At 44.7% G+C, this 16227-nt stretch overlaps 1 protein-coding gene across 7 annotated transcripts in view; it reads right to left on the bottom strand.

Moving 5' to 3' along the window:
* The window catches only part of TBL1XR1 (TBL1X/Y related 1), a 119189-nt gene that overhangs the window by 101824 nt on the left and 1138 nt on the right, over positions 1 to 16227 (bottom strand). The window contains exon 1 of one of the 7 annotated variants that reach the window (XM_087739429.1): positions 13400 to 13417. The exons of the other annotated variants lie outside the window; for them this stretch is intronic. The gene's annotated coding sequence lies outside the window, so the exon portion shown is untranslated. Of the gene's footprint in view, positions 1 to 13399; positions 13418 to 16227 lie in introns of those variants that run through there. 7 annotated transcript variants of the gene reach the window in all.

Below are 16227 nucleotides of genomic sequence, written 5' to 3'. Positions count from 1 at the left end.
TCCCCAGTGCAACCACATTCCCATTGGGATTGTAACCCTAAGCAGTCACACCAACAACCGAATTTCTGCGAGGGCCACGACCCCACTTGCTGCTTCCCTTGCCCCGTCCCGAGTCGCCAGCTCCAGCTTGGAAAGCCCTGCTACGGGGGCAGTGGGGTGGACAACCTTACGCACAGGAGACCCCGACCTTCTCCATTTAAAACACCAGGGAACAAAGAGTATTTTCAAGTTTTGTCAATGACTGCCGAGATTAGGCCCAAATCAAAGTCCCAGACAAAAGCAAACCTGGAAAGAGTAGAAATCAAGGTCTACAAGTCTGGATTGGCTTTTACCCATGGAAAACGCAAGCCTTATTTTGGCAAATTCTAACGCCAATTGCCACCTCTGGTTGAGCCCATCTTCAGTCACTTGCAGCTATTTTGGTGCTGCCAGTGCTCATGCATGGAGTGGCTCACGCATGTATTTACTGCGTGATTCTTCTGGTAAATTAGCATAAGGAATCTCTATATAATCATAGAATCATTAAGGTTGGAAAAGACCCTTAAGATCATCGAGTCCAACCATTAACCTAACACTGCCAAGGCCACCACTAAACCATGTCCTCCAGCACCACGTCTACCCGTCCTTTAAATACCTCCAGGGATGGGGACTCAACCACTTCCCTGGGCAGCCTGTTCCAATGCCTGACTGCCCCTTCGGTGAAGAAGTTTTTCCTAATATCCAACCTAAACCTGCCCTGGCGCAGCTTGAGGCCGTTCCCTCTCGTCCTAACACTTGTTACTGGTGATACTGGGAGAAGAGACCGACCCCCACCTCACTACAGCCTCCTTTCAGGTAGTTGTAGAGAGCAGTAAGGTCTCCCCTCAGCCTCCTCCAGACTAAACGGAACGACCTTTTACAATAAGCATCAATAAACAGGGCCTTACAGGATTCCACGTGATGAAAATGGGATATCAGATCCAAATATTGTGCTTTTTAAGTACTTCTTGGCTAAATAAGATGTTAAGAAGAACAGGCCATGCATATAGCCTAGAAATCCTGAACTGGCTCACAACATGACAGTCACACAAAGGATGCTTTGCAGGTAAACACAAAACAGCAAGCATTTCAAAAATCATCCAGTTTGGTTATAATTTATTTTGTTAACCCACATTTTGCTTCTGACTTAGCATATTTTGGGACCACAGTTGTGCGGGGGGGGGGGAATAGATGTCATTTTTAGCAATTTGTAACCACACAGACACACTCTTAAGAGCAGGCCCAAGGCTGCGCGCACAGCTCTAACTCTGCTTTCTCCGCATGTACATTATGCAATGCAATGTGATAAATATGTCACCATGAAGTCACACACTACATTGCAAATAGGATACAGTACTCTTCAGCGACCCAGGAGAAGGCAGGCTACACCATGTTGTATCTGTGATTCTTTCTTTTTTTTTTTTCCTCCTCCATTTCATTTTCATAATGGTCCAGCACTTATTTTGCAGACTTTTTAGACCATCTCCTCTCTAAGGTATGTAAATAATGTAGTCAACAGTAATGCATTATGCAATTTATTTTCAGCCAACAGCACAGCCCTCGTTAGGTGCAATTCATGGGAAGAAGCAGTTAATTATGGTAATTCATCTGCAGACCTAGGTGAGCAATTTCACTGTTATTCTGCAAACCTGCTTAATATGCATATGCTGTACAAGAGCAGTTAAATGGCAACTTTCAAAACTGACATCCCAAGCCCTGATTCTATAACAGCTCTGAACCCGGGCTTTAAGGCACAGCTACAGTAAACACCGCTTCTGGGAGGCAGAGGAGTCGATTTACACAAAACACTTGCAAGATCAGGGTTTAAGGTAGTCCGCTGAATAGACCTCTACAAGATCTTAGAAATAATTCTAAGCTATTGTATTGCACTATTTGTGGAATGGTATGTGATCATATAATTAGAGATCATATAGTACAGTCACACAAAGAATACTTTAGGGCTGGGGGGGGAGCTCTTTTAAAAAAGAAAATTACATTATCTGCATTATCTGGAAATCCAGAGCTAATCTCAACAACTCAGAAACGCTACCAGAGAGCTTTTCCTTCATAAACTTTAGAGGAATACATTTCAGGTCTGATTTCTGCCTGAGGAAGAATTAGTTCCAAACAAAATGACTGAAAACTTCAGCTGGTTAGGACATTAAAAGTCTAGACAAAGTATTTAGGAAAATAATATGAAATATATGTCAATGTTAAAAAAAAAAACCTAGTAATTTCTAAACTACAGCTCTACGATTGCAATGACGGGGAGCAAAGATGGCATTTGGTTCAGAACCAACACTGAAAGAAGCGCTCTGGACAGGTGCAAGAAGAATCCCATTGGTTTGGTAGCTAAATCGGGGGAGAGAAGCAAACGAAGGGCAGGTCCCACGCCGCTGCGGGAGCGCGGCAGCCTCCCGGAGAAGCGGGGTGCCCAAGCGCGCGCTCGCTGACCCCTCTGTTGGGGAAGGCTCCAGCCCCTTCTCCTGCTAACCGGGGCCGGAGGCCGCCTGGACCGTCCTCCCCGTCAAACTTCTTCTGGGCCAGCTGAAGCAGCAGCAGCAGCCTGACCCAGCTCCCGCCTCCCTGCACGTCTCGCACAGGCCCTTCACCAGCCTTGAAAGAAAAGTCCCTGATCGTGGGGCTCCTCTTCCCTTCACCTTGCCTCCACCCTCCTGTAGCCTTCAGAAACCCACTGCTAATCGATCCAGCTTGCACACAACTACCAAAGGGCAGCCTTCTGCCAAATCCCTGCCCGCCCGAGTGAAGCACATTAAATAGAGCAAAAATCACTGAAGCTCCACGCGCTTTGGAGAGCGGGCAGCCCGCTCAGCCCGGTTTGTACGTGCAGCGCTGGTCTTCAGCCATAAACCAAGCCTAGAAACCGGCAACACCCCCCTCAAGTAAAAGCTTAAAGTCGTAATAACTTCAGATGGTCACTGCTTTAATAATAGGGGGCACAGAATTTTTACGTGAGCGTCTTGAAGGTCTCAGGGGAGCGCAGGGCCAAGATGCACGCGCACAGACAGACATTCAGACAGTTTTAATTTTAACCTTATACGCTTTGATATCGCCGCAGGACTAAAACATTAGTGGTCTCTAGCTTGTTCATGACTGACTACATATGCTAGAACGTGCTTTGCCAAAACTCATAGCTAAAATAAAAGCCAGCCTTCAAACAGCACAAAGCTTCATAAACCAAATAAACAACACATTGCAAATATTTAAGACTTCCAAGCAAAGGCTACTTCCATAAATTTCAACATTTAAACTGGCAACAAAGCATTTCAGACACCGAAACAAACGACTGGCTAAAAAAAAAACGCTACCCTGTCATCCTCATCATTTTAAACGGTTCATTTTTCTGTTCGCCTGAAACATGCACGGCACTCAAATTATAACTGAACAAACGTACATATCCCTAGCTATTTAAAACAAAAAAAAAAAAAAAAAGGAAACATTAAATTTAAATCTTTTTGCTTAACCCAAGACTAGAAAACTGTCAGCCCTGAAAATTAGTTTTGCAGAGCCTTAATGCATCTGAAAATGGCTTACTTGCTAAACATGACAAGCAAATTCCGAAATAAAGGGAAACCCTTTCCCTCAACACGCACACTAATATTTTTCTTTCCTGAAGGTTGGATCATTTCCAGAGAACCTGAATTGACTTCAACGGAGCAATAATATATTTCTTACGAAGAACATGTAGACTGCCTCAGAACATAAGAAAATGGTTCAACTAAGAAAGAGCTTCACTCAGCTCTTCTAAAAATACCCAAGGATCACACTTGAAAGCGATTTTTTTTTTTTTAAAACAATTAGGGCTCGACTACACCAACAGCTATATCTGCTGATATATAGATAACTAAACAGAAATGAGACTCTTTTCTTCTGACGTCATCCCCAAAAAAATGCAAACGCACTGTAAATTCACGCTTTTCACTTCAAGCCATGCTACCTAGCAAGTGTAAATACATTCTTGTGAAGTTTAAGTGATTTATTAAAGCGCTAGCAGGATTTTCTTTTCAAATTAACTAGCGGATATTTCTCAGCATAGAGCATGGCGAAAATAAAGAAAAGTCACAATATAAAAGCACGATTTACAAAGCAAAACCCAAAAGTATACAACTCTAAGTAATATTCCCAAACTGAAGAGGTTTCCCAAAATTAAAACACTCCCTAAAGTTTCATTTCCCAGCAGATGAAAAATATCCAAACAACATATGAAAACAAGACAACGCAACGTCCAACGTTAGGACTGCACACCTTGCATGAGCATTTCTCATGACAAGACCTGCAATGCTCGATCTGCCCAGGGCACGCAGCTGTGACAAGGAAAATACCACTGGTTCTTAGTAAAGGGGATAAAAAAAAAAAAAAAAATATTTTCATACAGGCTTGTAAATTTGCTTAACTATAAATTTATAAACAAGAATCATTTAGGAAGTTATTAACGAAGACTTGCCCAAATGAAATTGTAAGCACCTGACAAAGATCATGTCACCGCTTATGCCTACTTTATACATGGACAAATCCAAGCAGCCAAGACAGTATGAGTAATGCGATCACTACACACCGAAAGGCTGGTGTCAGACTGCCTTAGCTACGAGCTGGCCCACTGCAGCCTGCGGAGATTTGGTCTGATAGCAAAGCTGATACAAGAAGTTCGTGGCCCACCCTCACCTACTATGGATAGGTTCACTCCTACGGATAAGCTATAGTTTAGCACCACCTTCGTGGTAACAGCACAAGCGTTTGCGGTGTCACGCTGTCAACTGGCTCAGCAAAACCATTTGGCTTTTAATACCCTCCTCAAACCAGCAGTCCTTCCAGAGATGATGTCTGTAGGACCAATAAACCACTGTATCGGCATGGCGGAGGAGTCAATAAACCGTGGCAGAGGACAGAAACTTTATTTCCAGTAGAAGTTCAGAGAGCTCCACCTGTAGCTTTCGTTCCACGTCCCCGCTCCGCCGCGAGCGGGGTCAGCTCAGGGGTCCCACCACCCCGCTCCCATCGCCGCCGCGGGACAAGCGGCTGCTCGCCTAGCTGCGCACCGAAACCCACCCCTGAAGCGGCTCCGCCAACAAGGTTCAGCCTTTTCCCCACCCCCAAAGCGCTGCTGGCGTCTGGGAAAAGTGCTTAGAACTTCATATAAGGTTGCATATCCACATTACCAAGGACACAAACATGCCTAACTATGAACCAAGTAGCCTGATGTCAACATGATTCTTCATCACATACGGGCACTATCAGCAAATATTTCCAATGTGAAGGGCCACATTTTGTCCAACATAAAGGAAAAACTAGGAGACGAACAGAAAACCCACGAACACAAAAGGAGCACTCGCCTAAACTAAAAACTGCAAGCAAGCAGAGGCTGAAAAATAAAACAAAAGCCACTTTACACTGCTACGTGGCCTTTCGCCAGAAGATCTCAGGGCACTGAACTGGTCTGCAAAAACTCCTGGTAAGTATTAAATCACTGGTGCATGGGTAAATTTGTTAATCCATTTGCTAAGGTCACACAGCGGCAGAAATAGCAGATAATCCTGACACCAGCTTTCTGTCCTAATCGTTATGCGGAGAGAAAATCTTCAGTGATGTGAATTAAAAGTAAATACAGTTATCTGTTACACACAGGTGTATCAGGTCAACCCAGAAAAGCAAAACTGTGGGCGTGGGGAGCGGAGGCATGTCTCTGGGGATCCACCACGGAGCTAGACAAGCCCGTGAAAATTTGGAGAGAGAATTTATAACCAGAACGTAATTCCATAATTCCCTCTATTCAAGTAGTCCCTATGAAGGGACTGTGTAGACAAACTGCAGCCGTGCTCAAAAATGAGTCTGAAAACCTTGAACAGTAATCCACAGGATATATTCCATTACTGTATAGTACCCCCATTAGGATGCCAGAAGCTTGCCATTCGTTCTGTATTGAAATTAAAGCAGTATTTTACGGACTGCCTGTAAGCCACCAAAACTGGGGAAGTCTTCTAATATCAGAGGGCAGACAGACACACAGCTGACATGGTCGACAGGCAACCAGAGAGCTATGACGATTTCTACCAGCTTTTGTGCCGTTTCATACAAAAGCATCCCGGGAATACCCACTACGGAGCTCTGACAATTCAAGACCATTTTGGTGAATGCTCTTGTATTGCTATAAAATACACTGCAAGCACCAGCTTCTGAAGAGGAAAAAGCAAGACTATGAGCTGGCAAAAAGAGAAAAACTTATTCTACAAATTAAAAATACTGAACCAGACAGTGACCTACACTGGCATTATTAATACGTGCTAAAAACAACAACATAATAAAATCTCTGTAGGCAGGGAAGGCTAACCTTTCTGTTCTTCCTTAGGCAAAACTCACAGCAATTTCAATGGGACCCTCTCCCCCAGGTAGGGCTGGATGACTACAGCCACAGCCTCCACGTGCCAAGGTTGCTCCTGCAGCCAGCCTCTATTGCATCCACCTTAGTTACACTACACATATCCTGATTGCAGGCATTTATAAACAGCAAGAGTAATTTAGAGGTGATCCACAAAACTGTGACTTCAGTAGAGATGAGGTTCGCTATTATCATCTCAAGCGTCAACGGTTTGGTGGTAAAGGGCTTACATCTGAAAGACGTTCAAGCAAAAACCTTTTACTGACTTTCTCAAAAAGCACATCTTGCATTCTCTCTGTCCCAAGCACAGCTACTTCAGAGACAGAATACAAGCCTGCTATCCATAGGCTTCACTGGGCAGCACGGTATGAGAGTTTATGAGGCATTATTCTCTTCCGTTTATTTTCTTAGGTGCTGGACAACAAGATACCAAATAAAAATGGTGCTTAAATATCAAGCAACAGAGAACTTCATACATTACGCAGTTCCTAGACGTGAACTCTTCGAAGACGATCCTTTGACTCCGAAGCTGCAATTCCGTGCGCCCATCTGCGCAGCACGGGACAGAGGCGGCCGTGCGCACGTACCCGCTGGCGGCCTGAACGCGGCGTTTGTTCACCCAGAACAATGGGGCATGCGACTTGTCAACGCTGCCCCCAGTAAAAACGATACGATAAGGCTGCCGCTGATTTCACCACGACTGACTTCGGTTTTGCTCATTTTAAGTCACAACGTCAATAAAAATTTACAGCATAAAATCCCTTACGTTAAAAAGCCCAAAGCTAACCTCACAGCGCGCCAAGTTTTTCATTCAAACTTCCTCAGCTTTTGGCATTTCTACTAACTAAACACTCACACCAACTCCCCCCAAAGCCTCCCTCTGACTTCATCAACAGTTCAATCGATGTTTTATGCCTAAAGCCAGGATGATTTTTATCAAATACAGGCGCTGCCCAAATCTGTCCACTCCGTTTGCCACCCCGCTGCCTGTCCCAGCCAGCCCTCGGCCCGCTCCCCTCCGCGCCGTGCCCCGCGGCACAGCCTGCAAAATCAGACTTTCTGAGCAGCCTGGCAGGTTTCATAGAATCATAGAATCATTAAGGTTGGAAAAGACCCTTAAGATCATCGAGTCCAACCATTAACCTATCACTGCCAAGGCCACCACTAAACCATGTCCTCCAGCACCACGTCTACCCGTCCTTTCAATACCTCCAGGGATGGGGACTCAACCACTTCCCTGGGCAGCCTGGTCCAATGCTTGACCACCCTTTCGGTGAAGAAGTTTTTCCTAATATCCAACCTAAACCTGCCCTGGCGCAGCTTGAGGCCGTTCCCTCTCGTCCTATCACTTGTTACTGGTGATACTGGGAGAAGAGACCGACCCCCACCTCACTGCAGCCTCCTTTCAGGTAGCTGTACAGAGCAATCAGGTCTCCCCTCAGCCTCCTCTTCTCCAGACTAAACAACCCCAGCTCCCTCAGCCACTCCTCATAAGAATGTGCTCCAGACCCTTCACCAGCTTCATTGCCCTTCTCTGGACACATTTCGCTCTGCCACGGACTGGGGCTGCACCACCCAAACCCATCTAACCTTCCAGTTCAAGGAGGCTACCTAGGATCAAGCCCTATATGTAAACTCAACTACAGTGAGGAGAAAGGGGAAGAAAGCAGAGAAAAGATAGAGAACAGAAACAAAAAGGCACCCATTTGGTTTAAAGACCTGACAAAAGAACAGATAGGGAGAAGGCAAAAGAAAGTCCAAAATGACAAAAAGAAGAGAGAAAGCCCAAGGGAGAAACCGGCTGGAGGGAGATTAGAAAAATCAAATAAAGCCTTAGGAAGTGATAATAATGAAATGATGCAAACAGTCAGGACTGAGACAAAACACCCCAGTATATTCCATTAATTTGCCACATTCATGCTACAGCACGGGCAAGGAAGCAGAGCCAAGCAGAGGAGAGGGCACGACCATACTGACCGGCGGAAGGGGCGAATTTTAGAAAGAAAAAAGCAGTACAATCTTGCACCACTTGTGTTTAATTTCACACGGGGGGCCTTGGGGGGGGTTACTTTAATCACACAGAACAGCAGTAGGCCCAACAGCACCAGACTAACAAATAAAAGTAGGCAGCAACAGGCACATGAAGTCCATTACAGTGCCAAACTTTCACCATTTACAGTAACGTTAATGCAAATGAAATCTGACTAATCTGATCTCTGAACATGTGTTTTTAAAAACAGTGCATTTCGTTCTTTTCACCTTGAAAAATCTCTGTTCCACAAGCGGGTAGTTACAAACCGCAGCTGGGAAAGTGGGAGGCACATAAAGGACGCAAATAGGATTTTATGTATTTTAACACCATCAAGGCAGCTTTCTGGAGCTCCTCAGCGATGTCCAACACACACAAGCCTTGCTGCCGGCACTCTCGGCAATTTAAAACAACAGAGCATCTCAGCCCACATAATGGACGTACTCTTCGCCGGAGTCTGATACTGCATTTCCCACACCCTCCGAGTCTCTCGTATGAAGTCACCCATAGCATCACAGAGTGCGTCACAACACCTCAACAGTGTTTTCCCTGGCTACTTCTGAAAGTTTCCATCCCTTTATCCCTCATATAATTTTTTTAAATTCTTCTTAGCATTTCCACGAACACACACAGGCTCTTTAAAAGTCCGGTTTTGTGCCCCGGTACATACCAGCAACCAGTACCTCCCGAACACGGGACCACGGCTGTGGTGGGCACGGGCATGGGGACCACGAGAGGAGACTGATGGGAATATTCAGTTTGGTGCTTCCACAACCAGCCCGCAGAACCACACAGAGAGCAGAGGGTTCATTTTTAAGACATAAGCGATGCCCATCTAACATAACACATCTGGGGGGGCTGCGGTGCTCAGGCATCTCAATGGGATGACCCAACGGTCAAGGCAGCTTTTTGTTTGGTTTTAATGGAACAGACTCTTAGAACTTCATTTCTAATGTATTTAGTGTGTACTACATGTACTGTAAGAAAGACTCTTACAAAGGGCCTTGATGAACAAGAAATAAATAATCCATATCAAAATAACCTTGCATGTGTAGACAGCAGAGGAACCAACTAACACGGACTTTGCCAACAGTAAGATAAACACATTGATATTTCTAATGTAATCAACAGCCATTCAGAATCTGCCCTGGAAGACAGGCACCGAAACACAAAGCATTTTTCTTACAACTCAAACAATTCTGACAAATATTTACTATAATGGTGAAAGCTGTCAAAAAAAGAGTTGGTTTCTATTAATCAGCTACATTTAGATATCCGTTCTTGCTATCAGATTAAGCTCACCAGAACTGCTTAGTAGGCTGTTTCATTGTATTTTTGTTTAAGTTTTATCGCTATTCAACATACTGAAGTTTCATATTCCTGACCTTTTTCATCTTACACGGCGCTAGAAATTTACAGGCCAAATAAGACACACCAGACTGCGAAATTTAGTCGTGCATTTGAAATAAAGTGAAAAATCAGGTACCACGTCTGCGTCAGCAAAACATTCGCGTTATACAGCGAGTACGGACCCCGCTTCTCTAAACCCCAGCTCCGTTGCATTAGCTATAAGAAACAGCTAATCCATTGCTACACAGGATAAGTTTCTAGCACAATTTATTTGACGTCAACATTAATAGATGGTTTGACAACACTGGTCCTCATTTTCCTCCATCCACATCTGTGCTAACTTTGCTTTAAAAGTACATTAAAAAGTGTGAAATCAGAACAAACATAACCCCAAAGTAAATACGTTACAGATTCACAAATATCATCATGGCAAAAATCCATATTTTTACAAAGCGCTTCCTAATTAAAATTTATCGCTAAGAGTCTGTATTTAGGAACGCATGTTTGTGTGAATACCCAAGCAAAAATTTCTGCACTGGAGAAGAATGTTGACATCCATACAAAAATTAGCTGTGATTCATTGTTTAACAGTTGTCTTCCCTTTACAGAACACCGCAGACTGAAGGACATATTGCCAAACTGAAAGCACCAATACTTCCTTTAACCTAATATAGGACAAATAAATACACTTCAACAGTTTCTAAATCTTGCACGTCCTACTTTTTTGACCCAGATCTCTTGTTATTTCCCCCATAGGTCTATGCAATATCAAAACTATTTTTTCCCACAAATTCAGACAACCTAAAAGAGGAAAAGTTCTCATCCTTTCTGGGAGCTAAACAGGCCTGGAAGCGGCAGGGAGGGTCAACAGACAGACTCATCTCTGTTAAGATCAATTGGTATTTTAAGGTAACATTTTTGGCCACGCTTAACGCTCTCCCAACTGCTGAAACTAATGGCAAAAATTCTCATTTGTTCCAACAGGACTGTAAGTCAGACCAATATCAATGATAAATGAAAAATAATTAAATCTTCTTATTGCTATTTTTACAAGGCAAAAAAAAAAAATGTATTTTCAGAAGTCATGCTGACACCCGAGCATTAATCAGCCTGTCCAAAAAAACACAAAAGAGCTGTAAAACTTGTTATTCCTCTCCTCGGCCAGCCTGGACAACTCCTTCCAGGAAACCAAACTCTCTCTTCTTTGCCTGGTACTTTTAGAGAACCGTCAGGGGATTGAAATTCGCCTCGCGTGTGCTCGCAATCAGACGAATTACCAGCTCAGGGTTTGCTGGCAATAGGTCACCCATGTGAAGAGCCCAAACTTTTAACACTGTTAACGTCAAATGGATGCAACTTTTAGGATAGGTTATATTTAGGGCTCTAAACCGTGACAGTTTCTGTGGTTTTGGCACTGGGTGCAGTATTTAGCATTACATTTTCACGAATAGTAAATATTTGACCCTTAACTCATCACCTTGGAAAAACGCTCCACGAATAGGCTGTACAGAGATCTTTTCTCTATGCCCTACAGTCGCTGCCAGCAGGCACGTAGCTGCATACGGAACAGGAAAGTTTCCAGAGTCACTTTCACAGTCCCAATTCATAAAAAAAACCCTACCATCCACCCGATGTCAGTGGGGTTCGGCAGGAGCGCTGCATGAAGCTGGGGAAGCGACCGAATCATTCCCCAAACCCACCGATGGGTTCAAAGGAGCACCAGCATTAGCTGCAGAGACGGCCACCTGCCTGCCTTGCCGGGCTGGCAAAACTACCGCCCGGCTGCGGGGAGGGAAGGGCTGCTACTCACACCACACCAGCTAAAACTTCTAGTAACGCACCTCCAGTGATCTGAAGTAACACTCAGTGGGGCTGCATATGGCACATGGTTGTAGAGAGCATCTCTGCAATACACGCTTACATTGAACAGTGATTGAGCTGAATCTCAGATCATAAAAGAATAAAAAAAAAAAAAAAAAACCAACTGTCTTTTCTCTGGATGATCCTGATTTTTTACGGCTAGACATTACTAATAAACAAGATTGCTCCTTTGCAACATGGAGACTTCAGAATTACAACAACAAACACAAGTCGGAGTACACAACATAGCCTTTTACTAATACTGCTCCCAGAAAGAAACAGAAACTACACCCTCACAGGAGTTTGCAGAAGCCAGCAAACCACACGCAAGACTTGATTTTTTAGAAATGCTAAGCACACACAGAGACTGCCAACTTCACATGCAACCGTGGGGACTCAGCATCTCTGAAAATATGACTATTAATATCTTACTTCGCAGATGCCAGTCTATAGTCTTAAGAAGAGTCATGTTTGCGCCCAGCAGAACGACGGCACGAAGCCGGGGGGCCGGCTATCCGCTCCCGCCATGGGCAGCACGGCGAAGGGCCACGCGTGGGCACGGAACCGGCCCGAGCGCGACTGCGTTGACACCCAGGCCGCTTGCGCTGCTCGTCCCAGAAAAAGGACGGGTTAGTGTGACAGCATACCTCGGTATGCTGCTTCTGGTATTCGAGCTAACTTGTTCAGAAGGACCTTAGTATCTATCTCTGCACAGCACTGAATTACGCCACGTACGCTTACATTCAAAGACCCAGACTCGTTGAAAGATGCCGCGTACGCTGGCCGAGGCAATTCTGTAAAACTCCTCCTCGTCGCTTTGGAGGTTCTTTCAGGAGGTTTTTCAGAAAGCTACACCAATTCACCAAGCCTTTTTACTATTATTTCTACAGGTCAGAAAATATTCTCAAAAGTCTTTCTAGCCATCAGCCATCCCAGAAAGCAAGCGAGCAGGGGTAAGCTGCAGCACCTGCAGTTTCAGTCCTTGGCTAGCCAAGCCAGCTAGATCCTGCGCACCCGACCGGTGCGTGCATTTTCCCCTGCGGTTACACATCCTCCGGCTTGGAATGACCACTTCTTTCTTATCAAGGAAGAATTTTTTTAAGGCTCCTTATCGATATAAGAAGGAGAGTCTAAAGGAGGTCACAGAAAACCACGTGGTAAAGTATTAAAAATCAGTATTTCAGAAGATAAGCTGAGTTACGGTTCTACAGATCCTTCAGAACCAAAGGAAAACTCAACTTCCAGCCCAACCGCGGCCATGGAGACTCCAGGGCATTTTGTATAAACAATTTCAGCTTTGTTTTCATTACGAGAAGGAAGAAAAGGGCCTTCTCATCTCGGATTAGACACCACAAGGCAGAACCCTAACGAGGAGAAGGAGTTCGCAGTTTTCACACAAACTGGCAGAGCGATTTCTAGACCAGACTTCCGTACTTTTTCACTCAACCCATCAACTCGGATGAAGTGACAACTACGCTGCCTCGTCTTCACTACTTTTTACCTCAAGTTAGCTAATTCAGTTTTGCGAAATTAAAAGAAAGCCAATCTATTCCCCTACAATTTCATCTGAAAAGGTACTTCTTATTCCTCATTTCATTGTCATACATTATCTCGGAGGAAACCAATCATGAGATGAATAAAGCGGTCTCCGTCTACTCTGCTTGGGATCACTGGATGAACCTTTTCCTAGCAAAGCCACTCTTTCCATTAAGCTACTTTACAGAAATTAAGACCACCTAACTTCATACCGCAGTGCTTAAAGTTGCATGGATTTGGGACAGGGGTAGCTCCATCAGCAGCAGGAACATCAGAACGGCTTCTTCATCACCTGTTAATTTGAAGGTATTACATGAATGCTGCAACGCAACTCAAAAACGCTGAAAAGAGCTGCCAATCATAGTTCCTAATGGAAAACTTCTGACACTTCTTCACCTAACATAAACACTGAAATTTATATTTAAAAATGAGCATGCAATGAGTATGTTCTCGCAGTAGCCACTTTTTGGAGGAGCTGAACAGGCGTAATTACAGAGCGTGCATACACACTTTCACTTCTCACCCAACCTGCAGCTACTTGCATGAGCTGATGTTTAGGGCTTTAAATACGTAGCCGTTATTACAGCCTATACTCCGCGCGCAAACGCACGCACACGAAGGACGGTCAGTACACATAACAGTATCACAGTTCTCAACATAAACAACATGAACTAGATTGAAAAGGAGTTGTACTTCAGTATGACACATTTCGGTATCGCAATATTGAGTACTGACACAACACAGTCCTGCAGCACACCCTCTCCTTGCCCTCCTCTCCGAAAGGGAGACGGGACCGCTCTACGACCTCCCTATCCCGGTTCAGAAGGGAAAGAGCTGGCGGCAGGTTTGCGTCTGTCTCTCCTCCGCTGGCCGGTAGCATCCTCTCCAGCAAGGTGTCAAAATTCACACGGGCGCCACAGTCCTGAACGGCTGCGGGTCCAGGGCGGGATGGAAGAGACAGGCGAAGGAAGCAAAAACTGGGGGGGTGGCTATCCCTTGGGACCCCGGCCGAGCCGAGGAACAGGATTAGTGAAGGCAAGGTGTCACGCCTGCCCCAGCTTTCCCCAAAACACTATGCAGTGCTGCGATACCAAAAAAGTACCGGTGTCATGAAAGATTCGGATCCTATTGCCCGCCGCTAACACAAAACACATTTCGCTTCTGTGAGCAACTTCAGAGACATCTGCAGAGCTTATTCAACCGAACTAGACCACTGATGTTCACAAAGTTGTGCGTGTTTCTTCACAGGACTTCCTGACTTCTGCACGATTACATCCTTGTAGGATGTGGGTCTTTACTGCCGCTACAAAATTTATAACAGCAAACACATTCTGACTCAAATGCAAAGTCCATGTTAAATTAAATTCCAGAACCAAAATCAAGTTAAGTAAAATAACTGAGTTTGCTTCACATTATTCAGATCTGTTCTTCCTAACTAAAAAATATTACCTGAAAACAACATTATAAGCAATTTTGACCATTTCCCCTAATCCATCCAGAGCCTCTTTATGCCTAGGGCTGTAGCACTTTTTAGCATCAAACTCTTTCATGATGGGAAAATGACTATGAAGTACTGCTGTCGGGTACTGAGCACTTATACCGTGCCTTACATCTTCAAAGCGTTACACAAACATCAATAATTACCATATAGAGAGTAAAACTGGAAGAAGTATCCATATAAAAAAAAAAACTCACAGAGGCGGGAAAAAAAAAAGTCATAACTACCTGTTTGAAGGGGGGAAAAAACGCTTAAGCAACAGAACCTCCTGTAATTATTGCATTCTTTATGCTACGCACACGCATTATGGCTGTGCACGTTTAAATGAGCAAAAATCATAAACTCTTGCACAGTCTTAAAAAAAAAAATAATTAAAAAGCCCAAAAGCCAAACCCCAACTGCTTTCATGCATTTAAATTACATTTCCTTCCCCTTTCCTCGTGGAGTGAGGACTAAGTATTGTCCAGGTGTTCTCAATAACAGTTTGGGAGGCGTGCCACCAGGTTCCCAAGACACAGCACCACACGAGCCCCGTTCTCATGGAGACAAATCCACCTTCCACGAAGAAAACTTCAGACAGCGGCAGTGTACTGGCTCAGGTGAGCTTAGGTAAATAATACAATATGCTGTATTCCATTAGATCTTCACGAAAAGCAAAGGGGGGGGGGGGAAATCACTACAAGAAAGCACAGAAAGTTTGCTATGATCATTTACAGGGCAGCACCTGCACCCTAAGCACCACCATCGTAACAGCGCGGCCCGTTTTTACCATGGCTAAGAGGAAAAACCCTTCATACGCTCATCCACGACCACGTACCCGCTTACTTAAACTCAAGGGCACATAAAAGAGTTTGCAGGATCAGTCCTCGTTTGAAACGTATTCTGAAAAAGACAGTTAACACACACCAGTCCAAAGGAAGGCCCCAAATCCAGCGTGAGCCTCATGCGGACGAGCCTTCGGGCTGCCGAGAGCAAGACGAGGGCCCCAAAGCGCCCGAAAGCCGGGGTACAACTCACACCCCAAACCATCGATTCCGCAAACGCTCCCCTCTCTCTCCCTCCAAAGGGCACAAACCACAGCCTCGGTGAACACCCGAAGGGTAGAGACCGCCAACGCCGAAGGACCTTGCTCATACGCTCAACATCCCCAGACATTTATTTTCGCACCGCGGGACAGGAAAGAGAACCAGACGAGCCCACAATATATTTTTTTTCTTTACGCGACAAAGACTTTGTTCTCCTGACCATGCCTCTCATGCTTTAATAATAAAGGAGGAATACGTTTTGTGATCCCCCCCCATAAATCACTTCGGAATTTGATTTACACAGACAGGAAAAGGAGGAAGTTGAGCACACTGGAGAGTAGTAAAAACTTCACTAGCAAACTTCACTTTCCTACACAGCGACCTACAAACCAAACTTTCCTCCAGACTCACGTGTCATCTGCAGCAACAAGCCTCTGCCATAAAGCACATCTAAAGTTTCAGGGGATAAAGCAAAAGACGAGCAGAGGGGGGGGACTTTTATCCTCTCAAGCTGCCT

This window comes from Nipponia nippon, unplaced genomic scaffold (genome assembly GCF_047370975.1).
Source record: "Nipponia nippon isolate SJK-2023a ecotype South Korea unplaced genomic scaffold, ASM4737097v1 scaffold_7, whole genome shotgun sequence".
In the NCBI taxonomy this organism is placed as follows: Eukaryota; Metazoa; Chordata; class Aves; order Pelecaniformes; family Threskiornithidae; genus Nipponia; species Nipponia nippon.
Note: the sequence above shows the minus strand (reverse complement) of the source record. Positions and strands in the feature narration are given on the sequence as shown.